Below are 27,947 nucleotides of genomic sequence, written 5' to 3' on the forward strand. Positions count from 1 at the left end.
ACCTGGGAAAATAAATGTGAGACAGTGCCCGGCTTCTCAAAGGACATTCCCTGTCCCACTCTACACATCTCCAAGAGGCTTTTCTTCATTCTCATTGCCCTGATCTACACTCCATTTGCTCCTCTGCAGGAGTGAGGGTGTTGGGACACAGGGGATGACCCCAAGGCCCCTCTCTGCACCCCTCTGATTTGGGGATATTCTCTGCTGGGGAGACTGTGGTGCAGGCAGCCATGTGTGGGCTCTGGAGGAAGAATCCAAAGCTAGGGTCAGTTTCATCAAAGGGAGGTCAAACCAGCAGAGGATGGGCAGAGGAGCCGAAGTCTTTCGCTCCTCACCTGCTGCCCACTGTGGGTTCTGAACGACTCCCCAGGAGCTCAAAGGGTGGTCCAAGGAACACCAGCTTCAGAACCCCCCAGAAGTTTATTTAGCATTCGCACAACCCTGGCCCCAGCCCTTTCGAATTAGGATCTGAGAGAGCCCAGGCATCTGTGTGTGAACAACTTCTCAGGGAATCCTTGTGCATGGTGTTTGAGAACTGCAGCTCCAGAAGTCGAGTGTGCACTTGACCCTGTCCTGGGATGTCCCCAACCCCTTGAACCTATTGAGGCTGAGTCTTGCCTGCATGGCAGAGATCTGTGGGCTGTCAGGGGACCCTCGATCCTGCTGGGTGTGGACTGTCCTCTTCTTGCTCTCAATCCTGACCCCAGGTCCACAAGCCAGCATGATAGAGGAGAAGCCTTGGGTTTGCAAAGGACAGGAAGATGGCTTCTTCCATCATTCACGATGAGGACCAGGGTTTGGGGCCTGTCCAGCCCCAGGTAAAATCCAGAGTGGGCTAAGCCTACTGTCAGTGCTCTATCCCCTCCTCTTGCCCTTCCCTCCTCTTCATCTGCCTCCCTGGTCTCAGCTCCCCTGCTGCTTGCCTCCTTTATTAGACAAGGGACTCTGTGGAGCGGGGACTTCAAATTATGGGTCCTCTATGATATGCTAGGCAACCTGCCTGATGTTTAATATAACAACCTATGAGGCCTGTCTTCCTTCCCTCCCTCCTTCCTTCCTTCTTTCCCTCCTTCCTTCCTTCCTTCCTTCCTTCTTTCTTTCCTTCCCTCCTTCCCTTCTTCCTTCCTTCCTTCCTTCCTTCCTTCCTTCCTTCCTTCCCTCCTTCTTTCTTTCCTTCCTTCCCTCCTCCCTTCCTTCCTTCCTTCTTTCCTCCCTTTCTTCCTTCCTTCCTTCCCTCCCTCCTTCCTTCCTTCCTCCCCCAAATATTTCCTTGCTGAAATAGTGCTCTGAGAAAGGCTGTACTTCACGGAACTCACATTCTCATGGGGGAAACTGACACACACAAACTAGAAGTAAACCTGTAATATGTCAGATGGAGATAAGTCCTTTGAAAAAGAGGAAACTGGAGAAGGAGAGGGACTGTTTGGGAGGGCCACACTTTTAAATTGGATGTTCAGGTGAGATTGGAGCAAAGACCCGAAGAGGTGAAGGAGAATCCCAAAGAGCTGATGGGATAAGAGAAATTCTGGCCGGGGACCAGCAAGTGAAAAGGTCCTGAGGCAGGATCGTGCTGGTAGTGTCCAAGAAACAGTGGAAAGGCCAGTGTTGTGGGAAGGACGTGGTGGAAGGGAACAGCGACAGGAGACGACAGGCAGCAGAGGGTGACATCACCCAAAACCCCACAGCTGCAAACAACAGCCACTCTTCTTCCTGGGGGGGTCTGCAGCCTGGGCTGGTCCTCCAGGGGTCCTCAGTGTGGCTGCCCCAGGCTGGTGGGCCAGCCAGATGGCAGGGCATCTCCCTGCACGTGGTCCCAGGGTGTCTCTCTCTCTCCTGTGGCCTTTCCCGGAGTTCTGTGTGTGCAACCGTCAGGGAGAGCCACTGGCCTTCGTACACAGGGGCCCCGGGCGCTCAGAGGTGCGAACGTGGAGGCTGCCAGGTTTTCTTGAGACTTAGGTCAGCAGATGACACTTCTGCCACACTGCGTCCATCAGACTGAGTCACGAGGCGGCCAGATTTAAGAGGAGACCGTGCACAGGCTTGAGCGCTGGGCGGGGTGGCTTCTGGGGCCACGTGGAAGAGACGAGCACTCGGGGGCACGCGACACGGGGGCTGCTCCCAGCTGCAGCATCTCGGGACCTTGTCTCCGCTGCTTCCCCTGAGCTCGGACAACCAGAAAGGATGAAGTTGCCACGTGTGGGCTTCGGCAAGAAGTGAGGTCAGGGCGCGGTGGGTCATCGGGAGTTTGGTTTGGACCCGTTACACCTGGATGCTCATGAGACATGGGACGATGTGCAGGATGAGACCTGGGGATTCCGGGGAAAGGTCGGCCCCGAAAGGAGAGGAAGCTTGGGGTCACATGCGGACACGGCAGGTCTGAGGCTGGGTGAATCAGTGAGGGGGGGGAGGGGGAGTGCAGACCAGAGAAGGAGGCAGGGCCGGGCGGAGGGGGCAGGGCCAGTGGGCAGGCGTGGGGACCCGATGGCACCCTCGCCCTCAGTGGGGGAGGATCGCTTAGAAGTCAAAGGCATGACTCTTGGGGAAAGTGAGCCCCTGTCAGCGATTTATCGATTCCCACAGTGAGGAAGCCAGTGAGCGGTCTGCAGTCCTGTAGGAGGAAGGCGTGGGGAGGACATTGCCACGTGGTCCAGGGCTCTACAGGGCACTCAGACCATCCCCGTTGGGAAGTAACGTATTGGTGGACGAGCCATCAGCATCTCTGCGGGACAAAATTTGGCTGTGCTGCCGTCAGAGTCACTCACATCGCTGTCGCTTAAGGTGAACCCTGGCAGAACTGTCACCCCATCAGTAGAAAAGGCCCAGGGCCCCTTGGGTTCCCCGTGGTTTCCGGGACGTCTCTGGGCATGCCTCGTGCTGGCTGGCGAGACCACGCTCCCCCACGAGAGACAAAAGACAGAGGCCCGGCGTGCCCCACGTGGCTGAGAATGAGTCCCTGGATCTTGGTTACAGAAGAGAAACCCAGCTGGATAAGCTAAGCTCAACTGAGGTCACACGGCCAGAGAGGACGAGCCAGACGCAGATGCAGGTGTCTGATACGGAGGCTCCCAGGTCCTGGGGCCAGTAAGCAGCTGGCTGAGGACCTCACTCACTCCCGGGACGCCTGCAAAGGGAAAGCAATGGCGACCCCAAAAGGAATGATCCGGCCAAGAAGTGCCTCGGTTGTGGGGGAGGCACGGCAAACACCCGCCTGAAAATGCAATTTGTATCGACTTTCCTTCACACCAAGTTCATTGCTTCCAAAGAACGTCTCAAGGCGCGGGGTCCCACAGCTCGCTGGAGCCAGGCCAGGCTTAGGGTTGCTTCTCTGGGGGAACCCCCTCACTGTGGTGGGTGCTAACGTTGGGGGGAACAGAGCAAGACGGACTTTCACTGGATGTGTCTTTTCACCAGAGGTAGCGAAGATACGGAAGGAGAGAAGCCATCCCCAGGGGGCTTGGTGTGGGGGAGCCAGAGGAAATTGCAAAGGCAAAGAGTCCCGCGGGCTTATCACAGCTTAATCGCAGGGGATGGAGCATGTCCGAATCTTCCTGGAAACCGCAAGGCGAACAATGACCCCACTGACCTACATTTTGCCGTGACCGCCGGGAGGCTCAGACAGGATCAGCGGGAACACAATAGTCCCGCTTTCTCCATCAGAGGTGAGCCCGCCTGGCGTCTGTCTCCGTCTCTCCTTTCACTACAAATAGAGACATAGTTCTCAAGTTCTCCCGCTCGAACGCAGCGGGAGAGAAACAGCTCAGAAACACCCAAGTGAGTCACTTCGCGGCTAACTTTTCTGAGTTTTAATAACCTGGTCATCTTTACCCCTAGAAAGAGATCTCCAACAAGCCATTCCTTTGCGGTTTGCAGCGCAAAAAGAGGGACTAATGCTTCTCCAGGTGGCCAGGCGTTCAGGTGGGGATAGACGAGCTGGAATCGGTCAGGTTCAAGGGAAAATGTCTATTAGCCCGTAGAGCAGTCTTAAAGGAATTCAACCAGGAAGCCATATTTTCCACCCCAAACTTCAGGGCAACTGTCCAGTGCCCGTGGCAGTCCCTCGAGTGAGAGGTGACCCGGTGGAGAGGCGGTGGGAAGGGCATGATTGGGGTGTGTCCTTGTATGAGCCGTCCCGTGAGCTGAGGTCTGAAAGCACATGTGAGGAGAAAAACCATCAGTGTGGAGGAGGTGAGTGTCCTCGAGAGGCGCTCATGTGGCAAGAAAAAGCAGTGGTGGTTTTTGTGTTTTAGGGTTAGTATCACATGTATTGTTAAAAATGTATCACATTTTGGGGAGCCTGGGTGTCGCAGTCACTGTTGAAATAAAAACGTTGAAAAAAAAAATTTTTTTAAATGTATCACATTTTAACATCCAGTTCTCCTTCGGTTTTTGAGGTTCAACCTACAAATCCAATCATTTTCCTGTAAATTCAGGACATTTTAATATCACTTCCAGGGGGGCTTGATCTGATTGATATTTGAACAACTCAGTTTGAACTACTAAATTCCCTAATGTAATCAATCATATTTAAAACTTAATAAATCTGACTCCCTTAAACAATTTAAGCTGCACTGTAAATATATATATATATATATATATTTTTTTTTTTTTTACATTACTTCAAATGGCTCCAAGAAGCAAAACCCCCCATGTACTAAGATAGTTCCACTAAATCTAACAGAGTTTGAATGGGGTGAATATCAGTCCTTGACTGTCCCAGTGTCGTGTATAGATTTAGCAAAATGCCTTTATGCTCTTCCAATGAAATCATGGGTCTAAAATCAATTACTTAATGGCACAATTTAAACCCCAATTACAAGGCTGATCTGACACTTACCATAAGGTGCCAAATTCTCTCTCTTTTTTTAAATTTTTAAAAACTGTTTATTTTGGCCAAGTTGGTTAAGCATCTAACTTGGGCTCGGGTCATGATCTTGCGGTTTGTGGGTTCGAGCCCTGCATTGGGCTCTGTGCTGACAGCTCAGAGCCTGGAGCCTGCTTCAGATTCTGTGTCTCCCTCTCTCTGGCCCTTCCCTGCTTGTGCTCTGTCTTTCTCTGTCTCTCAAAAATAAATAAAGGTTAAAAAAAGTTATTTTAGTGATGCGGAAGAATATTTCATATGGGAAAATTTTCATGGTCTGTGAAAAAATACATACGGCACGATCCAAATTTTGTATAAGCACTTATCTGTAATTTTTAAACCCGAAATCTTAAGCAGTAATAAAAAGGTTCACCAATAAAGATTAATCGTTTAAAAAAATCATTTAAGGGGCACCTGGGTGGCTCAGTGGGTCGAGTGTCCGACTCTTGGTTTCGGCTCAGGTCACGATATCAGGATCATGACCTCGTGGAATCGAGCCCCACATTGGGTGCCACACTGAGTGTGGAGCCTACTTGAGATTCTCTCTCTCTCTCTCTCTGTCTCTCTCCCCTTCTGTCTCTTCCTCATTCATGCACTCACACGCACTCTCTCTCTCTAAAATAAAAAAAAAATTATAATTTTTAAAAACCCTATTGGAATCGAGGGTCACCCACTAATTTCCTTTGGAGATGGTCTCACCTGAGTCTGTTAGAAACCAGCAGAGCCTGAGAGCTTTGTTCCGCTGGAGAACGAGATGTCCCAGCCACCGGCAGGGTGCACGATTCAAGGCTCCTGATGATAGAACTTACTGGAAGTGTGGGGTCTCCACCCTCCAGCACTGGCAGGATGAAAAAGCGTCTGGAGTGGATTCGGGAGACCTTCGGAGGAAGGATAAGCAGCGAGTGAGGGCAGCAAGAAGGCATCAGGGAGCCAGAAGGGAACTCTCTTTTGCGGCCCCCGGGGTTGGGGACCGGGGCTTCACTTCGAGGAACATTTCCCTTTGGGGCTTTTGGTTTGTTCGTTTGTTTTTTAAGTTGAAGTACTGTTGACATACAATTTTATGTGAGTTTCAAGCGCACCACGTGGTGATTCGACAGTTCTGTACATTACGAAACGGTCACCACAATGAGCCCAGGGACCACCTGTCACCGGGCAACGTTGTGACGATCTTACTGACTCTATTCCCTGTGCTGTGCTTTCCACCCCCATGTCTGGTTTATTTTATAACTGGAAGGTTGTACTTTTAGCCCCCTTCGCCCGCCTCGCCCATGCCCCCAGCGCTGCCCTCCCCCCTGCAACCACCAGTTTGTTCTCTGCGTCTATGAGTCTGTTTCTGGTTTATTTTGTTTGTGCGTTTTCATTTTTAGATCCCACGTTGACGTGACATCATACGGCATCTGTCTTCCTCTGACATCTTTCACTGAGCATAATACCTTCGACGTCCACCCATGTTGTCACAAATGCAAGATTTCATTCTTTTTCATTGCTGAGTAGTATTTCATTATATGTATATATCTCACACCTTCTTTATCCAGTCACCCATGGATGGACACTTGGGTTGCTTCCGTATCTTGGCTACTGTAAGTAACGCTTCAATGAACGGGGGGTTGCAATCTCTTTTTGAATTAGTGTTTCTGGGGGCGCCTGGGTGGCGCAGTCGGTTAAGCGTCCGACTTCAGCCAGGTCACGATCTCGCGGTCCGTGAGTTCGAGCCCCGCGTCGGGCTCTGGGCTGACGGCTCGGAGCCTGGAGCCTGTTTCCGATTCTGTGTCTCCCTCTCTCTCTGCCCCTCCCCCGTTCATGCTCTGTCTCTCTCTGGCCCAAAAATAAATAAACGTTGAATTAGTGTTTCTGTTTCCTTCAGGTAAATGCCCAGCAGAATTGCTGGATCCCATTGTATTTCCATTATTACTTTTGGGGGGAACCTCTGTACTGTTTTCCACGGTGGTTCCACCAATTTACGTTCCCATCAATAGGGCCCGAGGGCTCCATTTGCCCCACATCCTCGCCAACACTCGTTCGTTCTTGTCTTTTTAATACCAGCCCTTCTGACAGGTGCGAGGTGGTATCTGAGTGTGGTTTTGACTTGCGTTTCCCTGATGACCAGCGATGTTGAGCATCTTTTCACGCATCTGCGGGCCGTCTGTGTGTCTTCTTCGGAAAGGTGTCTACTCAGGTCCTCTGCCCGTGTTTTCAATGGATTTGTTCATGGAACATCTTGGACCCACTTTGTCTCCACTCCTCATACTTGTTGCAATGTGTTTCTGCTGTTTTCTAGAACCTGTCTATCACACCGAGGCCAAGCAGGAAAGGCTGGGAACTCCGTATAAGCCTATCACACCGAGGCCAAGCAGGAAAGGCTGGGAACTCCGTATAAGCCTATCACACCGAGGCCAAGCAGGAAAGGCTGGGAACTCCGTATAAGCCTCACTAACTGACTTTTTTATCAGTGTTTATTCTTTATTTTTGAGTGAGAGAGAGCGAGAAAGAGTGAGCACGCAGGCACCGGGGGGGGCGGGGGGGCAGAGAGAAGGAGACAGAGGGTCTGAAGCAGGTTCTGAGCTGTCAGCACAGAACCCGATGCGGGACTCGAACTCACGAACTGGCAGGTCATGACCTGAGCCGAAGTCGGACGCGTAGGTGACTGAGCCCCCCCAGGCGCCCCTCACTAACTGACTTTTAATCACGCCCCTGGCCCAGCTCCATTTGAACTCCGGTTAAACCAGGGCCCACACTTGTTTCAAAGCTCTATCGACCTCATGAACGTCTTAATACTTTTTGAACAAGGAACACCTCGTTTTCATTTTGCACTGGGCTCTGTAAATTCTGTAGCCCGTCTCGCCTGCCACCCCCTTCAACCTGATTCCCTGTGCATTCATTTTGTCATAAGCTCTTCAAGGGTGAGGTGTATCATAAGGAAACAGCCTTAGAGTAGCTGAAGGAGGTAATAGGGGAACAATCCAGCAAGTAGAGGAACAGGTCTGGGGCGTGTAGAGGGCGGCCCTTGTCATCGCCGCATCCTGCCCTCCAAGTTCCAGAAAGGGACAGGGAGTTGGATTCTATTTAGCAAAAAGCAAAGGGCGAAACTGCTCTCTGGTCTTCGGATGCATCCCTCGATGGAGGGCCATATTTCTGAAACCCACGAAGGATAAACGTCATCATGCCAGATTGACTTCAAAATGCTTTACCACAATGTCAAGCTTCCTTCTCTGCATCTTCGAGGCCCCTCCCCCGGCCCCGGGGCTCAGGCTGGAGCCTGGCAGTCTCTCCGCACAGGCGGGCCCTGTCCCTTTTCTGGAGACTTGAAGGTGTCAGGAAAGATGTCCTCCGGATGGCTACTGCTCTTGAACACGGCACATTTCTTCCGTGCGGTCCTTGAAAGCCCCTCCCAGGCATTCAAATTTGAGAAACCGAGAAAACCGGTAAAGGTCTTATTAATGTATAAAACAGAAATTCCAAGAGCAAAGAGCAGTGGAATTTTTATAACACTCCCTCATCATTTCCCAACAGACCCACAGACACAGCACAAATGTATAAATGGAGAAAGCCTTCAGGTCGGATCTGATGGTCTTAGACCCGGGGCGCCGCCAGTGATTTATGGTGACGAAAGAGGACAAACCAGAGAGGTAGCATAACTGGCCAGGATCACACAGCCAGCAGCAGAGAACCAGGGATGCAATCCTGTTCTTCTAGTTCTGGGGCTGATGCGGAGGAGTCAGTGGGCTGGAGACAGAAAGGTCAGAGCGCGACGTTGCAGGAGACCCAGCTTCGGCCCCAGAGCCCCTGGGGGGTCATTCCCAGGCCCAGGCTGCAGTCAGTGGGGATCCTGGCCCCCTGACAGCGCAGAGTCAAGAAGGGAGCGGGTCAAGGACAGAATACAATCCATATTTGACCTGAGGCATCAGTAACTCTTAGCACATTCGTGTGGACGCTTTGATGTTGTCACGTTTTCCTTACACGTGTTTTAAAAACCGTTTTTATTGAGCTGTAACTCACATACCAGGCAAATGACCCATGTACTATGTTTTTTTAGTATATTCAGTTTCGGTATGCTTGGTGTGTGCACCCAGGCAATTTGAGAATATTTCCACCACCTCAGAAAGAGTCGTGCACCCTTTGCTGTCCCCTCCGGGTCCCCCCTGCCCTCCCCGCGGGTCTAGGCAACCAGCAGGCTACTTTCTCTCTGCGTGGATGTCTACACTCTGGACAGTCCACGTAAATGGAAACACACAGGGGCGCCTGGGTGGCCCAATCGGTGCAGCGTCCGACTTCGGCTCAGGTCACGATCTCACGGTTCGCGGGTCGAGCTCTGTGCTGACAGCTCGGAGCCTGGAGCCTGCTTCGGATTCGCTGTCTCCCTGTCCCTCTCTCTCTCTCAAAAATAAATAAACATTAAAACAAATCAAAGGGAAACACACAGTACGTGGCCTTTTCTATCTGGCTTCTTTGGCTGAGCATCGTGTCCTCGAGGATCATGGATGACCGTGTGGTAGCAGGTTCCCTCCTGCGGCTGGACAGCAGCCCGGGTGAGGCTATGCCAGCCTAAGGCTCTGCCCCGGGGCACGTCCGGGTCCTCGGCATGCCCACGCTTTCCACCCACCCCCCCCCCCCCATGCCCTTGGAATGACGGGCGGCCCTCTGCTACGGCTGGAACGGCCTCCCTCTGGGACACTGGGGGTCTGCCCTGGTCTCACCTGTTGGGCCTCCCTGGAGGCTCTCCCGACATCTCTCTCCCTGAGATATCTCTGGCGGCCGGGAGTTTGCCGAGTCACGAGACCCAAGCAGCGGGCCTGTTGACACTGTGGCCCGACCTTCCCTCTGGGCCTTGCTCCAGACAGGCAGCTCCCAGCCTGGCAGGTGGGCCACAGAGCTATCCTGAGGCGCAGAACGTCCTGTCTCCCAAAGCCGAGGAGCCCTGCCCGACGGCATGCTTTGGGCTTCGTGGCGGGACGGGCAAGGCACAAAGACTGGTCCTTTGCTTCGGAGGGACGATGCCGGCCTGTCCCAGGTCATCCTGCAAGATGCGCCCGTGGGACAGGCTCCGGAATCTTTCTAGGGCTTGGCCCCTCCCCTTGGAAGGCGCGTGTCTTGCCAAGGCATCCAGAGAACCAGTCCCTTCTTGCTCGTGGGATCCGAGCAACGTGCTGTCCCGTCAGGGCCCAGGTCTGGTCCCCGGGCTCCGCCCACCACAGGCCATGAGGCGCTTTATAGATGCCGCCACGCGGGCCTTCGACGCCCATGTTTCACTCTTAGTGGCCGATGAGTAGATCTGAGACATCAGCTCTCCTCCTGGAAGCTGTTGTCACGCACCTGAGGGCTTTACTGCGGTCACTTCCCCGCCCACCGTCCCCGCCTCCCCTCCCCCACACCCCACCCGGCTTGCCAGGCAAAGGCCCTTCAGGTGCAAGGGCCACGTATCTTCCCCCCGCATGTGCCGGGGTCCTCCCTGCTAGCCCGTGGGGGAGCCTTGCTCTGGAAACTCTCATCTTTAGAGTCTCAGTCCTCGGACGCCTCCCCTAGACCCCCGGCCGAGGTGTCGCCGTGCACATGCTCTAAGGAGGGAGGGCGCCCCGGGAAGCGGACATGGAGGGAGCAGAGGGGGGAGGGGGGAGCAGACAGACATCTCAGCCTCGTCACTCCTTGAGGCGGTGGGCCGGTTGCTCTCAGTGTCCGTAAACCCCTGGCTCTGCAAGGCTGGGAATGAGGGTCACTTCTGGGAGCTCCGGAGAAGGGACTCCAGAGAGCGAGGTACGGTGGGGGACCTGGGCAGGGAGCAGGGGCCCACACCGTGCCCTGCTTGCGGTGACACTGCGCTGGTGACAGCTCAGCGTTTCCCGGTGCCCGGGAGGGTGGAGGGGTCCCAGGGTCCACACCAGCTCTGCAAGGCGGTAGGGACCAGGCCGCCATATAAACGCAGTCACCACTCAGCAGGACTTGTGGGGAAGGGGTGGGGGAGGGCCCCCTCCCCCCAAGACGCATCAGTTCCCATCTCATCTGCGAGGGAGGAGGGGCCACGCGGCTCTGCCTCACGAAACCCCGGTCTGCAAACTCAGCCGAAAGCCCTCGTCCTGTCCTCCTACCCGACAGCCTGTTGGCCTCCCCTTGACCATGGCCAGACCCCAGGGTCATGAGCTGGTTGCTTCTAAACCTGATCAATCAGCAGTCACCGCCGAAGCTCTTTTCGGACCTTGTGGCTTTTTTTGGTTTGGTCTGCAACTTAAAAAAAAAGCTGAAAGTTAAGGGCGCCTGGGCGGCTCAGCCGGGTAAGCGTTCGACTTCGGCTCAGGTCATGATCTCACGGTTGGTGGGTTCGAGCCCTGCATAGGGCTCCCTGCTGTCAGCGCGGAATTTTGTGGACAGGCCGGCAGAGCTTCCTGCGGACAATGGGACGCGCCCCGGGGCCAGGCAGCCGTGGCCAGGAGCCGGTGGCAGAGGCAGGCACAGCGGGCGCTCCTCAGCCGGGGGGGTTGGGATTCCCCTTGGCAGGATGCTCTGTGTTCTCGGAAGAGTAACACAAGGAGGAGTGCCGGCCCACGGGCGGGGAGCTGGGTCACGGGTGTGTGCAGGGGCAGAATGTGCCAGAATGTGCCAGAATGCGCCGGCTCTCACCTTGCCCAGCTGCCGCTGGTGAGTCGTGGGGGGAATTGGGGGGCAACCTACTACTCTCCCTGAGTCACGTGAGTCCCGACAAATCCCCCCCCTGCCCTCTGGGGCCCCCACCAGAGCCCCAGTGTGCAGGTAAAGGGGCTTCTCTTAGACTCTCTCTCCTTCCAAAGAGGAAAACAAAGCACAAAGAGGGACCTGAAGTATCTCCTTCTCGGAAGCCTGATAAGGGACTGGAGTGGTGGCCAGAGCCGTGGAATCCAACAAGAGGAACATTACATGGCATGTGGCATGGGGGGTAAGCCTGTCCCCGCGCTGGGTCAGCGTCTTGTGGAGCTCTGTCCCCAAGGACTCCCGTCTCTGGGCCAGCTCCACCTCCCAGGGGCCAGCGCAGGCAGGTGCCCCGGCCATGTCGCTGGGCGGGGTGGGGGGGGGGGTGGGGGGGGGTGTAGAGTGCAGTGGTTCGAATCCACCAACACCGGTAACACACAGCCACAGGCGGGGATTTCAGCTCTCCCAAACCCCTTCTCTGTCATGGGGAATCATAATGGGAACTTTTTATTTATTTATTTTTTTTTTTAATTTTTTTTTTCAACGTTTTTTATTTATTTTTGGGACAGAGAGAGACAGAGCATGAACGGGGGAGGGGCAGAGAGAGAGGGAGACACAGAATCGGAAACAGGCTCCAGGCTCTGAGCCATCAGCCCAGGGCCTGACGCGGGGCTCGAACTCACGGACCGCGAGATCGTGACCTGGCTGAAGTCGGACGCTTAACCGACTGCGCCACCCAGGCGCCCCATCATAATGGGAACTTTTTAAAAGGCAGTTTCCGGAATTGGGAGAGGGACGTATGTAAAAGCAGTTAGTACAGCCCCCCACAAAATGGGAGGAAGGGAGGGAAGGAAGGAGGGAAGGAAATCAGAAAGGGAAGGAAGGAAAGAAGGGAGGGAGAAAGGGAGGGAGGGAAGAAGGGAGGAAGGAATCTAATCTGAAGCAACATTGTCAGAGGGAGAAGCAGTTACCTGACCGTTCTGTGGCTAAAGGCCCTCCAGGTCTGTCCCCTGACATTCTGTGTCCCCACCTCTCCAGAGTGGCCTGGATGCCTAAGAAATGTGGCCTGGTTTCCAAGCAAGACTTGAGAGATTTTTCTGTGTTCGTGAACTTTCCTCCCCCTCCCCTCACAGGGGCTCTGCAGGGGAGGAGGGGGAGGAGCAGGAAGCGAGGGGAGGGGGCGCCACGTGGACTTGGCCTTTAGGCAAGTGGGAGGGGCCGGCCCCCAGGCTGCAGTAGCCCAGGGAAGGGTGGGGGCCTGACGGGGATCATTTGACTTAAAACCCAAAGTCCTACAGTGGGATTCCCACCCCCACAGGTCCTCTGGCTCCGCCCTGCAGACCCCCAGGAGGCAAGGAGGCCTTCAGAAAGGAGTCTCCGGAGGCAGGCCAGCCGTGCAGACCCTGACATTGGACACGCAGCCCAAGTTCTCCATCTTTATCCTGCAGAAAACCTGACGTCAGTGCGAGTTCCCCGGGGCGGACACCAGGGCCTGGGGGGTGGGGGGTGCCGTTGTCGAACGAGCACAAAGCTTCGGTTTTGCAGGAAGTTCTGGAGGAGGACACACAGCAATGTGAATACCCTGGGCGTTGCTGAACTGCCCCCTGGGGCAGGGCAAAGACTGCCGGTTAATTTGGTATTTGGTGAAGGCCCAGTGGTCCCTGTGTCCTCATGTGCAGGGGAAAGAGAGGGGGTGCTCTGGGGGGGGAGGGGGTCTCCTCTCAGAACACCAACCCCATTCGTGGGGGTTCCACCCTCATGACGCCGTCACCTCCCAAGGCCCCGAGTCCTGACACCCTCACATTGGGGGTTAGGATTTCGACCCATGAATTACGGGGGACAAAAACATTCAGATGGAAACTTTTATTGAAGTGTATTTAAAAAAAATTTTTTTAACGTTTACTTTATTTTTGAGAGACAGAGACAGAGCCAGAGCATGAGCGGGGGAGGAGCAGAGGGAGCGAGACAGACACAGAATCCGAAGCAGGCTCCAGGCTCTGAGCTGTCAGCACAGAGCCCGACGCGGGGCTCGAACCCACAAACCGTGAGATCACGACCTGAGCCGAGGTCGGACGCTTAACCGACTGAGCCACCCAGGTGCCCCCATATTTAGATACATTTTACCAGAGTTGTTAAAAAGTGCCCTGGGGAAGTGGGCTGGGGTGTCTCAGCACCGTCCTCTCCTTCAGGCACATCAGCCCCAAGCCATAAACCCACACGGAGGGGGTGGTGGCAGCTCAAATGAAACCCACCGGCCTGGGCTTATGCTTTGCCCTATAACGGGGGTGCCAGAGCTCCTAACACATGGGTCCCAGGCTCCCACACAAGGCCCCTGTCCCCACAAGGCTGCCCGTGTCTGCTGCGCGATGCCTCCAGCGTCCGGTGTTTGTAGCAAGTTTCAGCCCCGCACCGCCCCTGACCTTGTAGCAAGGCTGACGGAGCCGTGGTCCCACCGTGTCGGCTTGGGTCGGCTCCATCACGGGGCCTGTGCATTCAGTCTCTCGGTTCAGTGGCCCGGCCTTCGAGGGGGGCTCACGGCCGCAGCAGGAGGAGGAGGAAAATCTAGAAGCACAGAAGGAACACTCTCAATGTCAACAAAATGACATTGTCTTGACAAATGACTGTCTTGAGTGGGTAAGAGTCTATATGATTTCATTTAGTCCTTTTTCCTATCCTCATCCCACAGGTATTTCTGGAGGGTTCCATCAGAGGGGCGGTGACAAGCTCGGACTGGCCTCCAGGAAGGGGTCCTGGGGTCCCTCCACGAACAGTCCAGACGTGAACGTACTTCATCAAAGGGAAAGGGTCTGGGTTCAGGCCCCGGGGCCCCGTGAGTTTGGCTGCAAAATAAATTGCCCGGACAAGAGATTTTCAAGGCCGACCTTCCATGTGGCTCAGAACGCTTACATCCGCCCGGGTCAAGGGGCCCCCTGCCCCCAAACTAGCCACCAGCTTCCCCCCCCCCACCTCCGGAACCGGAGCCACCCCAAACTTCTTTGCTTGTTGTGAGAAAGTAGTTGCGGACCATGAAGAAACGGATGGGTGTGGCTTCCTTCCAATAAAACTTTATGTATAAAATGGGCGCGGCCGGCCCCCGGGTTATGGAATTAAAGGGACTGGTTTGGAATGTGGGTGCAGGCACCTGGCGTGAGAGGGAGGTCATCCCAGCAGCAAGCCTGCCCTTGTCCACGAGTAGGGCCCCAACCCAACTCCCTCTGGGGTAGGGGAGCCCCCTCAGACAGTCACGGTAGCCCCCCCCCCAGCTCCCCCCGCAAGGCAAGGAGGTGTCTTGTGTTTACAAACATCACTAATGATCTCAGGGACCAGTTTCCAGGCAGGCTCATTCCCAGAAGGCAGAGGACTGATTGTCCTGAGTCCCAGCGGGCCCCAGGGGCCTACGTGGACCCTGCTGGCCAGTGCTGAACGCACCAGCTTGAGCTGGGGTCCTGTGTGTCCCCGGGGCAGCACCGCCCAGGAGGCCTGAGACGGCTGGCCAGTCCTCGCCACCCTTCCTTTAAGGCGGAGGGAACTGTCTCCATGCTAACAGCCACCCTGGGCCAGACACGTTGGGCTGGGGGCTTCCCACGTTCATTGCGTTTGTACCCCCAGTGGACGGTAACCGGGGTAAGCCCAGTTTACGTGTGCAGGTTCAGCAAGGCCAAGGAACCGGCCACCCCACAGCGGCGGGGGGAGATCTATACACCCCAAAGCTCTGCTCTCCCTCCTTGTGGTCCAGGCTCCCCCCTCCCAAGGTGGAAACGCTGGGGACACCTGTGCTCGCCCCTGACCTTGGCAGACCTTTGACAGGAAGCCGCCTCCCCAGGGGACCCGGAGGGCATCCCTCACTGCTGGGGCTGTTTCTGGGAGTTAGAAGGGGACGAATGCTCCTAGCTGCCTCTCCACTGATCTCCCCCACCCCCCGCTCCCCCCCCGCAGGCTGTTGGGAGGTGAGACTTCAGTGTCGGTGGGGCTTGGTGGGTTCCCTCCAGCGCCTCAACAGAGAGGATCTGATAAGGTTATAATAGCGCCTTCTCCATCATCTCCTCGGGGAGCTCCAAGGATGACCTCACCCCCGCAACTACCTATGAGCCAAGAGAACAGGGCTGGGCCTCCCATTCTAGAAGGGGAAAGAGGGCACCAAGGGGTTCCCTGTGGAATAGGGAATAGGCCCCGCCTATTCCAGCCCCTCCCAGGCACAGCTGGTCCCCCACCCTCACTCTGACTGTTGATCGCTAAGCACACAGTGGACACCTTCTATATGAAACATGCTTTGCTTGGGGACAGGTCCCCAGCTAGATCAGGGTGAGGGCGAGGGTGGGGTGGGGCAGCCCGCTGAGGGCCTGGGTTTCCAGGTTTTCTGTTAAGGGCAGTGCTCTGTGGAACTGTGTGGCCAGAGCTGGGCCCAGGCACACGAGCGTGTCGTCTGCAGCGGTGGGACAGTCCAGCCCGGCGCGGGGAGGGCCACCTCCGGGAGAAGAGGGCTGAGATGGGGTTGGTATTAGTGGGGCATCTCACACCGCGGATGTCCCTCAGATTAATGTGCTGAGATCACACACACAGGATTCCCAAGGAACCCACCGATGTCAAAGCACAGGTCTGCGAAAATGAAACCCAGTGAGAGAGCATCGTACCCGCTTCTTTGTGGACACCTTTGATGGTAAGATCAGGCTGCTGGGTGCAATGACACCGCTGTTTCCACGCGGCGAGGCACCTCCACGGTGTCTCGAGCGGGAAGGGGCACGTGTGACATGATGTGAAAACATCTGAGGGCTCAGCCAACGCCACTGAGGCTCACTGTTTGCGTTCTAAATGAGACCGTTCAAAAATTCATTTAAAGGTAGGTAAAAATAGGATTTACTTCTTTTCTCCTGAAAGAAACTTTTTTTCTAAAATGAAGAGAGGTGAGGTCAATAGGCCTTATCAAAGGTCAGGGGTGTGAGAAACACCGAGGTTATCCCGCACCCCGAAGCGTGGCTGTTGGGGTGCATGGTGAGGGGGCCCTAAGAAAATTAGAAGTGGGTTGGAATCCCCCTGTTTGAGCAGAAGACAGGGCGAGTGGGACTCCTGAGACCCTTCAGGACCCTCCCCCGTGTCCCCACAGGGAACCCAAGGCCCGGAATGGGAAAGCGGCGGTTCAGGGCCGGGATTTAGACTCGAACCCAGAACCCTTGACTCCTAGCCCGATTCTTGTCCCGAGAGGGGTCCACTGGGGTTAGCTCCCTGCATGACGGAGTCCAGGACAACGGGGAGGAGGGGGTCAGCCAGGTAGGAAGAGACCTTGTCACCCAAAGCCAGGGCAGGGGTGGACCCACACTCGGGCCAGGATCCTGGGTGCCCCAAAGCGGCTCCACCTTGGGGCGGCGACATCTGGCTTCAGAAGATGTTCCCCAGGGGAGGCCAAGGTGACTTCAAAGATGTCAGGTTCTTCTTCAAAGGAAAATGCCCCAGGCAGGTGTGACTACATCTGTCCCTTAAACTCTGGTGGCGGCTGAGGGCCCCCCTCAGGCCCCCCTCAAACACCCCAGAGTTTTTCCCATTTCACATGTCTTCAAACCCCACCGCCCCTGACCAGGGGTGCCTACGGCACCCCACGGGCCCCCAGAACAGCCCCCCAGCTCCCAGCCACACAGGGGGTCTTTGGGGCATGGGGTGAAGGGAGGGGGAAGCTTGCTGGGGCGGGGGCTCTGAGCTCCTGTCACCCCACCGGCTGTCCCCCAGACTCCACCCCTGCCCCCCACCGGCTTGCCCCAGGCAGGTCTGGTTTATGAGACCTTCCAGCCTGTCTCGTCTTGTCGGACCTGGAAACCGGGCGCAGTAACACTTACCTCACAAGGAAGGTGTGGGGACCCGGGACTTGGAGCTGCACACGCCCCTCCCCCAGCCCCCACCTGCAGCCGCTGAGAGTTTGCAGGGCACCGGCTCTGGCTTCGGGGGCTTTCAGACAGGTGCTCTCGGCGGCCCGACTGGAACATTCCCAGTGTTCAGCAGCAAATGCGGAAAAGGGTGGCCGGGGCCCGGGGAGCACTGAGCTCCGCGGGACCACCCACCGCCCACCCAGCACAGCGGTGAGGGCCCCGACACGGCGAGGGGAACAGGCGGGGCACCCCCCTTCCCGGGGGACAACCTGCCGCACCTGGCCCCCCCCTCCCTGGGCGCTCTGGGCCTCTTTGTGGAAAAAGGAGGTCCCACTTGGGAGCCATAAAAACCACACGTGAGTAGTGGTGCTGTGGCCCCTGCAGACTCTGTGAGGCCGCACTGTCACTCCTCAGTCACTGTCACTCAGATGGAAGGGCGTGGAGGTTCTGTGAGAGGAACCTTCCCAGGTTTCTGGAGGGACGTCTCTCCCTCCCCTGCCCCCCGGCCACATCTGCGGGACGCCCAGGCAGGTCCTTCCGACAAGGGTCCCAAATCCCCTCCAGAAGGCAGCTCAGCTCTCAACAAAGTACCACGGGCTGGGCGGCTGTGCCAACAGAAGTTTATTTTCTCCCAGTGCTCGAGGCTGTAAGCCCGCGATCAAGGGGTGGGCAAGGCCTGGTTCCTCCCGAGCCCCTCTCCTCGGCTCGCGGCCGGCCCCCTGCTCCCCGTGCGCTCACGCAGTCGTCCCTGTGCGCGTCTGTGTCCTTTTTTGATAAGGACACCAGTTAGATTGGATCAAGGCCAACCCAGTGACATCATTTTAACTTAATTACCCCTTTAAAGACCCTACATCCGAATATAGTCACATTCTGAGGGATGGAGATTTGGGACAGGAGGACACCCTTCATCCCATAACAGTCCCCCAGCACAGTGCGACACGTCCTTCAAGGGAAGACTTCCCCCACTTCCTCCAGGAAGCCTTCCAGGCCTGCAGTCCATGGGGAGAGCCTCTGTGTCCATTTCAGCCACTGTGGGGAGGGGCTGGGGGAGGTGGGGAGCAAGGGTGCAGCTTCCCCAGATGAACGGACCACAGATGCGTTACTGGCTTTTGCTTGTAGCCCATTTTATTCTGACCCTCTCTGCCCTTGATTTAAAGAGATCTGGGTACTGTACCCACTTCCCTTGTATCTGCTACTTTCTCTGGAGTTGTATTTTCTTTTTTTTAATTTTTTCTTTAAGTTTATTTATTTATTTTGCGAGAGAGAGAGCAAGTGAGCAGAGGAGGGACAGAGAGAAGGAGGGAGAGAGAGAATCCAAAGCAGGCTCTGCACTGACAATGTAGGACTTGAACTCACAAACTGTGAGATCATGACCTGAGCCGAAATCAAGAGTCTGTTGCTTGACCAACTGAGCCACCCAGGTGCCCCTTTTTAACTTTTTTTTTTTAACATTTATTCATTTTTGAGAGAGAGAGAGAGAGAGAGAAAGAGCATGAGTGGGAGAAGAGCAGAGGGAGGAGACACAGAATCCGAAGCAGGCTCCAGGCTCCGAGCTGTCAGCACAGAGCCCGACACGGGGCTCGAACTCACAAACCGCCAGATCATGACCTGAGCTGAAGTCGGACGCTTAACCGACTGAGCCACCCAGGCGCCCCTGGAATTATATTTTCTAAAAACTGACATTTGACCCAAAAATAAATAAATAAATAAATAAAAGAAAGCCGGTCATTCTCAGAAGGTCCAGTTCCTTTGGGGACTTTTTTTCTTTTTAGAAGAACCACATTTACCCCAGGTAGAAGTCCTGTTGGAAGGTATTTGTAAAATGCAGAGCCACCTCTATGGGGACACCCTCAGCTGGACTTCATGTCTCGCGGACACTGGTCAGCAACACAGAGCAGAACTCTGACCCCACGCAGCTGATGGAATATTCTCCCTACCTCCTCCCCAAGGCCATCTTTTCTCGAGGTGTCGGAAGACATCCTATCACCCCTCACCCCAGACTGGGGAGGCAGCGGGAAGGCAGGCCCCGTCTGTGAGGCACCCGGGCCTGGAATCGGGAGCAGAGAGACCCCTGGGCACCCCGTGAGACAACAGCAAGACCAGAAGGGACTCCGCGTCCTGCCTCAAAGGCACGCCAGGCCAGCCGGCCCAGGTAAGAGGGAAGCCGATCCCACAGGAGGCGGCTGACAGTCTCCCCAAGGCCCAGAACCGCCTCCTGTCAGTCCGGAGGCCCGTTGTCAACATTCGGATGGGCTTGTAATCAGGCCCCCACTGTGGAGGCCAAGGTTTTATTGTAATGACAGCTTGGATTTATAGAGCACCCTTCTTGTGCCAAATCCTTCAGAGTTCCAGAGAGGGGCGGGGAGGGATTTAATTGGCCCTTAGCGCTGAGGAAACTGAGGCACGGGCAGGTTTAAAGACTTGCCCAGGGCAGGAAGGGATTAAAAGCCAAAGAACAGAGCTCGGATTTGGGGTTTGCCACTGGCCGTGACAGCTGCAGAGCTTTCCTATGGGAGCAGCGGGGCACAGGGGTTGCTGGGGGCAGGTCCCAGACGCCCATCTCCCCTGCTACCCACACTGTACCACCATCACACCATCCCACACGGGCACTATGCCCACACACATTCACGCACACATGTGCACACACCAGTCATTCACAAGTTTACAGGACAAAAGCAGACAATCCCAGTTTCTGGCTGTGTTTCCCTTCCTATTCAAGGAGGGGGTGTAGCCATTGGGGCTGTGTGTGTCCCCGAGGCCCTGGCTGGTCCCCTCCGAAGCACGAGCCTATGGACATCACCTCACAGGCGTCGGGCTGCCGGGGCTGCCACCGCTGGCCACGGGGAAGCCACAGGGGCCACCTGGGGAGGGAAAAGGACACTGAATAAATGGGGTCAGGAGACCAGGCTCGCCATGAGCCGGCGTGAGACCTCATGTACGTGAATTTGCCTCTCCTGGCCATCAGAGCAAGGGGGTTATGCCCTGACGGGGGGCTTCACCCTCCACACCCTACTGTGAACCTCTGGAGGGACGCCAACTCTAGGGCCGGAGCAAGAACGGTACCGGTCAGACCTGGGGCATCTTTGGGAGCCATAAAACAAAGGGGCAGTCAGGCCAGGTCAGGAGGACAAGGACAGAGGGACCGCAAGAAGGAACTTCATCCGCCAAGGGAGAGGCGGGGAGAGATGCAGGCAGTGAGCGGAGCTCTGGCTTTAACACAGGGTTCAGTCAAGAGGACCCGCCGTGAACCATTTCCCTGCCTTCTGTCCTCAAACGTCTTCAGGGACAACAGGAAATGCACTGATGCCCAGCTTGGCTAGGGGCAGGTAACCCCTTCTCGCCTTGGGGGCGGGTGGGTAGGAAAAGCGTCCCGTGTCCCTGTTCCCGTGCCCGATGTGCGGCCTGAGCAGGGACAGAAGGACGCAGAGAGCTCCAGGACCCCCAGGGGGCAAGGCCAGCGGGAAGCTGCCAGAAGTGATACGTTGGGTGCCGGGACCGGGGTTCGGGAAGGAGGCACGGCGCTGGCACGTCCCTGTAGGGAATGGTCAGACCCCCGCCACAGTGGGTTCACCATGCATTTGATGGCGTAAGTCTGCCGCCCTTGATTTCACGGTGTGGCAAGCAGCTCTACGCTTGTGATAAGCCCTTTGGGCCATGATGAGCTCTAAAAAATTAAGGTGCACGTTAAATCAAAAGGTTAACTTACCGGATTGGCGTTTTTTGAGAAGGTCGATACGAATGCCTCACTGACACAAATCGTTTGTCCACACCGCTCCACTCCGAGCGCCGTGAGACCACGGACCGTGTGAGGCCCAGAGGACACGTTTCTGCTGAGTCAGCCAGCGCTCACCTCAAAGTTAGAGACCCTCTTACAACTCGCTCGACAGACCGAGACTCGGTGCGTGCGGCTGGTGTGGCCGTCCTCTGCGAGACACGGCGTGTATCGAGTGCGAGTGACAATTCCAATTAATTTCATCTGTTTTCCTGCTCTCGTGTGCATTTACAGAACATTGTAGCTGGGATGGCGTTGGCTCCAAGAGCAGAATTTCGCAGTGAAGCGATGCCAGGTTAAGAGAAGCATTATCAGCCGCTTCAAATAGAAAAGCCAATTAAGTTAATCTGAGTTAATTGCCTCGTTTTCATTCAAAACATTAAATAAAAGTAAAGCTCTGAGCATTTATTCTGCTGAGGGTGTGTCTTCTGATGTTCTTACAAGTGCTAGATGTAAATGCAAATTCAGTTAAATCGTGGCTATTGATGAGGTCATTTGTTGGTGTTGTGCTAACACCCAGACAGATGTTGATGTCATTCGGCATTATGGAAACAGGCGCCGTTATTAAATTAGGAAAGTGTGGACCGGAAATGTAGCTGGAATTTTGTAGTGAACACATAATTCATAAATGAGCCTTAGCAAGCTGCAACCCACCTCCAAATGAAATAGACACTTCTCTAAAGAAGACATCCGGATGGCCAACAGGCACACGAAAAGATGCTCAACGTCGCTCCTCATCAGGGAAATACAAATCAAAACCACACTCAGATACCACCTCACGCCAGTCAGAGTGGCCACAATGAACAAATCAGGAGACTATAGATGCTGGCGAGGATGTGGAGAAACGGGAACCCTCTTGCACTGTTGGTGGGAATGCAAACTGGTGCAGCCACTCTGGAAAACAGTGTGGAGGTTCCTCAAAAAATTAAAAATAGACCTACCCTATGACCCGGCAACAGCACTGCTAGGAATTTACCCGAGGGAAACAGGAAAGCTGATGCCTAGGGGCACTTGTACCCCAATGTTGATAGCAGCACTCTCAACAATAGCCAAATGATGGAAAGAGTGTAAATGTCCATCAACTGATGAATGGATAAAGAAATTGTGGTTTATATACACAATGGAATACTACTTGGCAATGAGACAGAATGCAATCTGGCCATTTGTAGCAACGTGGATGGAACTGGAGAGTGTTGTGCTAAGTGAAATAAGCCATACAGAGAAGGACAGATACCATATGTTTTCACTCTTATGTGGATCCTGAGAAACTTAACAGAAGTCCATGGGGGAGGGGAAGGAAAAAAAAAAAAAAAAAAAGAGGTTAGAGAGGGAGAGAGCCAAAGCATAAGAGACTCTTAAAAACTGAGAACAAACTGAGGGTTGATGGGGGGCGGGAGGGAGGGGAGGCTGGGTGATGGGCATTGAGGAGGGCACCTGTTGGGATGAGCACTGGGTGTTGTATGGAAACCAATTTGACAATAAATTTCATATATAAAATAAAATAAAATAAAAAGTAAAACCAGCAGATCTCAAAACTTACAAACCTTTTGACATATGCAGAGTTAGAGTAACTGAACAGTAAAATTTCAGTGACAGAGCTAACACAGTTCACAAACAGGAACTACTTTTCGCGGCGATACACCCCTTCCCCCCAGAGGGCCATCATCGGCCAGGTTTTAGAAACACAGAGCCTTCAGAAAGTCGCTCACGAGTCACGCCAAATGGCTTTAGGTGATGCTAGATTTGTGGGTGTGCGTAACTGGGTCCTCCAGGCTCTGGTTGCATTTTGTTCAAAATCAGTTGGAACTCTTTGATCAGACTGTTCAACAAATACATGATCAAAAACTGCTTCTTTTGAAATGTTTGACAAATTGTTTCAATTAAAAAAAAAAAGATGGGGGCGCCTGGGTGGCTCAGTCGGTTAAGCGTCCGACTTCAGCTCAGGTCACGATCTCGCGGTCCGTGGGTTTGAGCCCCGCATCGGGCTCTGTGCTGATGGCTCAGAGCCTGGAGCCTGCTTCGGATTCTGTGTCTCCCTCTCTCTCTGCCCCTCCCCCGTTCATGCTCTGTCTCTGTCTCAAAAATAAATAAACGTTAAAAAATTTTTTTTTAAATAAGAAATAAAAAAATAATAAATAAATAAAAGATGGCAAACAGAAAGACTATTAAAATGTATTGCTGCGACAGAAAGAAAGGAAATGAACAAATTGATGGTGAGTGAGAATGAGTTTGGAATCCTGAAATTGCCCTTTGGAGTATCTCCGTGTATGAGGTGAATTTTTGATAGAAGTCATTTTAATCGGGTAGACATATATACACCCGTATATCTGTATATGTATATATACTATGACAGTGGAATAAAACTGAGTAGGCTTATGATTGTCAGCATATACATCTGACAAAACATTCAAAAAACCCTTGGACACATTTTGCCTTCTAAAAACATTTATGAGAGATTCTCTGGATGGAAGCCAAATCGGAGAGCTTATGAAAATATCTGGGCTGAACACCTTCGTTACCAAAGCACTGACAGGGTTCTTTGAGCAGCACTCATCTAATGCTGGCTCACCTGACCACATCGGGGTGTACAGAGAAGATTCCATTTAACTCATCGGCAAATTCAAATATATCAGCCATATCAAATATGTCTTTGTGAGGAAGATTCCAGGCGATTTTATGAGAAATTAAAAGTCAGGAGGCAACTCTGAAAATAATAAATTCTTCTGAAAAATGCCACTAACAAGGCAAAAAAAATCATATAAAATTAAAAACTAATTGAAGAAAGTGAACATTTATCGAGAATTATTATTCAGCAGGTAGTTGCTCTTTAATATACAGATAATCAGTGCAAACTTTTTTTGCTTTAATGTAACAAACGTTATCTTTATTTGGCAGAAAGTAGTTAATTCTTTCTCTGTAAATGCAGTTCTCGCTTTATTAGAAATGACGATTGTGTAACATCATTGTGGTTTTTTTCTTGTCTTTCTAAGCTCAGATTTGGGGCAGAGCAAATACACTTTCCCCCAGTTTTGTCAAGTGATAATTTATATCTAATAAAATCCACCCATTTTAAGTGTGCAGTTTGCTCAAGTCGGCGATCGTTAACAGTCATGTAACATTACCGCAATTGAGATCCAGAGCATTTCCATCACTCTAAAAAGTTTCCTTGTGGGGGAGCTTGGGTGGCTCAGTCAACTGAGAGTCCAACTTCGGCTCAGGCCATGGTCTCACCGTTTGTGGGTTCCAGCCCCACATCAGGCTCACCGCTGTCAGCTCAGAGCCTGGAGCCTGCTTGGGATTCTGTGTCTCCCTCTCTCTCTGCCCTTCCTCCACTCACACTCTCTCACTCTCTCTCTCAAAAATAAATAAACATTAAAAAAAATTGTTTTAATACTTCAGCAAAGAAGAAAGCCAAGGAAAAAGATGGCCAAAGCCAAGGTACAGGGTCTTGGTAAATGCTGAATCTGGAGGTCAGGGCCAGGCACATTACATTTATTGTCCTTTTCTTTTTTTTTAATTATTTATTTATTTTGAAATTTACACCCAAGTCAGTTAGCATATAGTGCAACAATGATTTCAGGAGTAGATTCCTTGATGACCCTCCCCCATTTAGCCCATCCCCCCTCCCACAACCCCTCCAGGAACCCTCTGTTTGTTCTCCATGTTTAAGAGTCTCTTATGGGGGTGCCTGGGTGGCACAGTCGGTTAAGCGTCCGACTTCAGCCAGGTCACGATCTCGCGGTCCGTGAGTTTGAGCCCCGCGTCAGGCTCTGGGCTGATGGCTCAGAGCCTGGAGCCTGTTTCCGATTCTGTGTCTCCCTCTCTCTCTGCCCCTCCCCCGTTCATGCTCTGTCTCTCTCTGTCCCAAAAATAAATAAATAAATAAAATAAATAAATAAACAAAAATAAAAAATTAAAAAAAGTCTCTTATGTCCGTCCCCCTCCCTGTTTTTATATTATTTTTGCTTCTCTTCCCTTATGTTCATCGGTTCCGTGTCTTAAATTCTTCATATGAGTGAAGTCATATGATATTTGTCTTTCTCTAATTTCACTTAGCATAATACACTCCAGTTCCATCCACATAGTCGCCAGTGGCAAGATTTCATTCTTTTTGATTGCCGAGTAATACTCCATTGTATCTATATACCACATCTTCTTTATCCATTCCTCCATCGATGGACATTTGGGCTCTTTCCATCCTTTGGCTATTGTTGATGGTGCTGCTATAAACATGGGGGTGCATGTGTCCCTTCGAAACAGCACACCTGTATCCCTTGGATAAATGCCTAGTCGTGCAATTGCTGGGTCGTAGGGCAGTTCTATTAAAAATAGAGGCACCTCCACACTGTTTCCCAGAGTGGCTGCACCAGCTTGCATTCCCACCAGCAGGGCAAAAGAGACCCTCTTTTCCACATCCTCACCATGCATTTACTTGTCTGCCCACTTTTGAATGGGTCCGAAATCTCTTCTAAAACGAAAACAAAAGGAGGGAAGAACACGGGACTTCCGGGCGGTGAAGCTGGCCTGTGTGACGCCGTGACGGTGGATGTGCAGCATCACGCCCTCATCCAGACCCACAGAACGAGCAACACCGAGCGAGCCCCACTGTCAGCCGTGGGCTCTGGGTGCCGAAGGCGCATCAGTGCGGGCTCAAGTACCATAGCAGGTGCACCTCTCTGGTGGGGAGGCTGACAGTGGGGGAGGCAGTGCGGGGGACCCGGGGGGGGGGGTTATACGGGAGCCCTCCGAACCTCCCCCTCAATTTTGCTGTGAACCTAGAACTGCCTGAAAATTTTGTCTATGTTTTAAGAAACTGAAACAAAATGAATACATAGAGGCACAGGCAGGTGATCAGTTCTGGCCAAGGAGACACAGAGACCTCCTGGGGGCTTCGGGGAGAACACCTGTCCTCGAAGGGGAGCTCCTCTCGGAATATTGTGGTCTGCATCTGATGCTAACAGCGGCCGCTGTCTCAAGACCGTCGGCGGGGCATCCTGACGTAAAGCACAAGCCAACCGCAGGGTTGGGGAGCAGACAGGGGTGAACCTGGTCCTGTGGACGCTGCTGAGCCACAGAAGTGACCCGCTTCCTGCAAAACTGGGTTCTGGAAGACCCTGTTTCCTGCTTGTGAGAGCGGTAAGTTTTTCCTATGAAGCTGGTGCTGGCTGGGTTTTTCCTGTTGACGTATCACCTCTTTTGGCACTGAATAAATCCAGCGAGTGTGCAGGTCTTTGGGGATCTTGGTCCAACCACTTCGTAAGTGGAGGAATGTCTTCTTTTGCTCATCCTTCCAGCTCATTTGCGATGCCAAAGTTATACGCATCCAACCGGCATCTATTTAAAGTTGTCTATTCAAATCTACGTCTAAGGGAGGGGACAAGATAAACAAGTGACAGTCCCAGCACCTCCGTGGCCCACATTCTAGGAGCCGGGGGTGGGAGGGGAATGTGTGCACACAGATGTGACCACCGAGAACCCCGTAGGGAGTTGTCTCTCCCTGGAAACTGAGTGCTGAGGTTCGAGCCTCCTGGAAGGCTTCCTGGAGGAGGTGGTCTACAGATTGGGTTTGCTGTGCTTTGGTGGTGGAGATAAGAACGAAGGTGGGCGTTGAAAGCTGCCGAGATAATGACGGCCAAAGGCTTAAAGGAGAGAAATCCACTTTCCTTCAGGGCCCCGGCACACGGCTGATTGACAGAGACGGCTGGAAACACAGACCCAGACTGTGTAACGTCCCGTAGGCCTGAGTAAGGAGACATTTGGTCCCCATGAGCCAGATGGGGAAGAGACCGGTGGTGATTAACGATTTCCAGTCCTTCATTTTAGGAGTAACCAACTGTACTCCAGGCGACGGACTGGACTCCTGGCTGCCCATGCGGGGCTCTGGGTCACCAGCCAGGAGGCACATGGCCACCTCGAGGGGGGCGTGCAGGTGACAGCTCCCAACACCCAGAGCCCAGAGTGTGGGGCGGGGGGGGACACTCTGCAGAGGAAAATGAAGATGCTCACTCTCTGACGACGGACAAGGGAGCATCCCCTTTGCCTTCTGGGACGTGGAGGTCACCTCCAGCCTAAATAAGGATTTCAAGGATGGAATGATTAGAATTAAAGAAAATAAACAAAGTACACAGTAATAGCTCCACGAATGGTAAGGATTCTTCCTGCAAGGTCTGAGTAGCTGGTCGAGGCAGACGGAAAAGGCCCCTCTTTCTGGGAAAAAGACTAATCACTCACTTATTAAATCCGACTTGGAAACTCACCCCTGCCCCACCCGACCCCCCAACGAGTGAGCTGCGGAACACATTCGCTGGCCCACCGGCTTACCCAGGGGGCAGCCCACTTAAAGGCTATTTTATGATTTGCTGTAATTAACTCACTGTGCCAGCTGCAAGCATTAACCATGACCCCCAAGGAGCAAACGTCATTGGAAAGGGAACCAGGTGCGGCCCCCGGCGGGGGCCGAGGAGATCCCTGGGTCAGAGATGGGGCAGCAGGGCCAGACCCCGTCTGGGGGGCAAGCTCTGGGGCACCGCCCTGTGTGGAGAATCCAGTCACCAAGCCTGTGAGTATCCCAGCAACCGAGGGAGGACTGTGGGGCCACAGCCACGCTGGCGGCTGTCACGGTGCGCGGGGCACCTGCTTGGGGCACCCCCTGTGGGGGCCCTGCCACCCCTTTGAAAGGAACAGCCTCAAAACAACAAGTTCAAAGTGATTCTGGTTTTGCCTGCAGGGACGCTTGGCTGTGTCTGATGACGGTCTTCCAGAAGGAGCTCCCGTGTCATGTGTCATCAGAGGGCAGGGCCCGATCTCA

The 27,947-nt window shown here is 53.7% G+C and overlaps 1 long non-coding RNA gene across 1 annotated transcript; it reads left to right on the forward strand.

Moving 5' to 3' along the window:
• The first annotated feature begins 11,378 nt into the window (after positions 1 to 11,378).
• On the forward strand, positions 11,379 to 14,378 carry LOC147577634 (uncharacterized). Its single transcript, XR_015255881.1, has 4 exons — positions 11,379 to 11,485; positions 11,635 to 11,759; positions 12,853 to 12,970; positions 14,199 to 14,378. It is a non-coding gene; the product is annotated as an uncharacterized LOC147577634 (long non-coding RNA).
• The last annotated feature ends 13,569 nt before the right edge of the window (positions 14,379 to 27,947 follow it).

The sequence above is a fragment of the Puma concolor genome, chromosome C2 (genome assembly GCF_028749965.1).
Source record: "Puma concolor isolate L17-30 chromosome C2, mPumCon1.1.hap2, whole genome shotgun sequence".
Lineage (NCBI taxonomy): Eukaryota > Metazoa > Chordata > Mammalia > Carnivora > Felidae > Puma > Puma concolor.